Source organism: Kogia breviceps, chromosome 6 (assembly GCF_026419965.1).
Source record: "Kogia breviceps isolate mKogBre1 chromosome 6, mKogBre1 haplotype 1, whole genome shotgun sequence".
NCBI lineage: Eukaryota > Metazoa > Chordata > Mammalia > Artiodactyla > Physeteridae > Kogia > Kogia breviceps.
In genome coordinates, this window is record NC_081315.1 from 22,492,598 (window position 1) to 22,495,998 (window position 3,401).

The following is a 3,401-nucleotide window of genomic DNA, read 5'->3' on the forward strand; positions in this document are numbered from 1 at the left end:
GATAGGAACTCTGTGCCTTTTCACAAAAACAAATGCTGGGTGATGTCATCTTCAGGTATATATATATATATATATATAACTGAAGTATAGTTGATTTACAATGTTGTGTTAGTTGCAGGTGTACAGAAAAGTGATTCAGTTATATCTATATTCTTTTTCAGATTCTTTCCCATTCAACAAGATATTGAATATGGTTCCCTGTGCTATAGAGTAGATCTTTTAAAAAAAATCTGTTTCATATATAGTAGTGTGTATCTATTAATCCAAAACTCCTAATTTTTCCTCCCCCTTTCCCCTTCGGTGACCATTAGGTTGTTTTCTATATCTGTGAGTCTATTTCTGCTTTGTAAATAAGTTCATTTGTATGATACTTTAGATTCCACATGTAAGTGCTATCAAATGATATTTGTCTCTGACTTACTTTGCTTAGTATGATAATCTCTAGGTCCATCCATGTTGCTGCAGATGGCATTATTACAGTCTTTTTTGTGGCTGAGTAATATTCCATGTATATATATATATACCACATCTTCTTTACCATTCATCTGTTGATGGACACTTAGGTTGCTTCCATGTCTTGGATATTGTAAATAGTGCTGCTATGAACATTGAGGTGCATGTATCTTTTCAAATAAGAGTTTTTATCTTTTCTGGATATATGCCCAGGAGTGGGATTTCTGATCATATGGTAGCTCTATTTTTAGTTTTGAAAGGAACTTCCATACTGTTCTCCATAGTGGCTGTACCAATTTGCATTCCCACCAAAAGTGTAGGAGTGTTCCCATTTCTCCACACCATTGCCAGCATTTATTATTTGTAGACTTTTTGATGATGGCCGTTCTGATTGGTGTGAGGTGATATCTCATTGCAGTTTTGATTTGCATTTCTCTAATAATTAGGTATGTTGAACAACTTTTCATGTGCCTGTTAGCCAACTGTGTGTTTTCTTTGGAGAAATGTCTTTGTAGATCTTCCACCCATTTTTTGATTGAGTTGTTTGTTCTGATATGAAGCTGATATTAAGTTGTAGGAGCTGTTTGTGTATTCTGGAAATTAATCCCTTGTCAGTCACATCATCAAACAGATATTTTACCAATACTTTCTCCTTTGTAAAGATTCCTCTTTTGTCTGAACCCTAATTGTTCCACTAATGTGAAAATTATGGTATACATTATATTTAATTATTACTCTGAGCATATGCAGTACATGATTAAAATAAAGGAACCCATCAAGGTCCAGATATTTCCAAGCCTAGAGACCTTGAGAGTGGCAACACCTAGTAGAATGTGTAAGGATGTCTTCAGCTGCAAGTTTAGCTTAGAATTCTCAACTAAAAATGGCTGAAAAACAGTGGACTTTGTCTCTCACGTTACAGAAAGTCCAGAGGTAGATGCAAGTTTAGCTTAGAATTCTCAACTAAAAATGGCTGAAAAACAGTGGACTTTGTCTCTCATGTTACAAAAAGTCCAGAGGTAGATGGTTCTAAGGCTGGCATAGCCCACGGAGCAACATTATCAAGGACTCAGATGCTTTCTATGTCTCTGCTCTGCCACCTTCAGGGCATCATCAGTGTCTCCTCTCACAGTCATAGAAAGCCACAGAAGCTTCAGGTGTCCTATGCAAACGTGACAACCACCCCTCAAAAATGGGGGGCTGAAGGAGGTTACTTATTGTAAACACTTCTTAAATCACAAGAATAACTTACCATGGCCATGCATGCTGCTGCCCCCAGGAAGAATTCAGCTCCAGTCGACCTGGTTGGGACATATAACCATGAATAAATCCAGTCACTGGAAAGGAGCATAGAAGTATGGTTGACCGAGCCCCTAGTGATTCATAGAACATGGAAGGTGAACCCTAGAATGAAGCTAAGGCTCTCCCAATAAAGGAGAATGGGGAAGGAACAACCAATGATGTCTACCTCGGTGAGATCACCATAGTCTCAGGGGACTTCATATTTCGTTTTCCTGGTCTATTTGGAGTTGACTTCATATTTTAGCTTTCAGAAGGCAATCTATTTCTCCTATTCTTGGATCTGAATTGAGCGGTTGCCCATTCCTGTATCGACTCCAAGCATCTTGACTTTCTTGACATGTTTACAAAATTCTAGGGAAGGAGCCATACATGACCCATTACCATCTCCTCTCTGTAATGTGCACTACAGTATAAAGAGTGCTTCTACATATGCTTTCACTGTTACTTAAAACAGCATTGTGAGAAAGCCAAGACTCAGGTAAGTCAAAAGCTGTCTTGTCCAGAGTCAAACAGCTTTTCTTTGCCCTACGGCTCTGTCTTCTGACTCTTAGCCCAGTGCTTTTTTCTCTGCGGTTGCTCAGAACAGTGCGGACAACATAACAAACACTCGACACAAACTTGTTAAATAAAAAGATTAACATTTAAAATCTGGAAAGGAGTGCATATCATTCCTGTAATTTTTTTTTTTTTTTTTCCAGGAGAGTTTGAGAAAATGTAAAGCACTAGAACAAGACAGCCACTGGAGGTCACTATTATTTCACAAAAGGAGAATTTGTTATTTCAGAAAGAACAGGCTGATCCTGTTTTTAAATCCCTGGTGAAATGATGATGGTGTTTATTATGTAACATTTACTGACTTCCTGAGGCTTTAAGAATTACAATTATACATAGTTCATGCTTAGAGTTTTTAGCTAACATTTACCAAACATTCTGCTGAGCCAACATAGCCATTTTTTTCCCGTGACATTTCCGCATATTTAGAATTACCGTTTCTTTTTTATAATATAAAGCTGGTGCGATGATTTTGCCAACAGAAAAAGTTCTTTCCTCAAAGTTGATTTTTCCCCTCATTGTTATATTCCCGAGGAAGAGTCATCTGTATTTCCCATGGATATAATTTGAGAGACATTGAGAACTCAAATTCTCTTTTTCCCTGGGAGATGCTTGCAATGCATTCACAAATATCTGAAATTTCACCATTAGCTCTTTATTCTTTTTTTCTTAAATTTGCATCTGCACTTTGAGGGCCTGTGCACCAGAACAGCATTTCCCAAAATGGCATTTAAAAAATATGTACAGTAGGAGACGTTCCATAAAAAGGAGCGTTCCTCAGTCGAGTCAGTTTGGGAACCACCGCAAAAAATAGCCCCCAACTGGAGCTGGGAAACTACATTGAGCTGGAGGGAAGTTCAACAACAAAGAAACAGTTGGTGTTACTTTGTTTAACAAGCTGTTTCCACATCTTTGAAACCTCTGTAAAGGGCCAGATAAGGAAATATTTTAGGCTTGGCGGGTCATCCTGGCTCTTTTTTGGAACTTCTCAAATCTGTCATTGTGGTGAAAAAGAGGCTCTAGACAATATGTAAATGAACAAGTGGGGCTGCGTTCCAATAATGCTTTGTTTATGGATACTGAAATTTGAATTT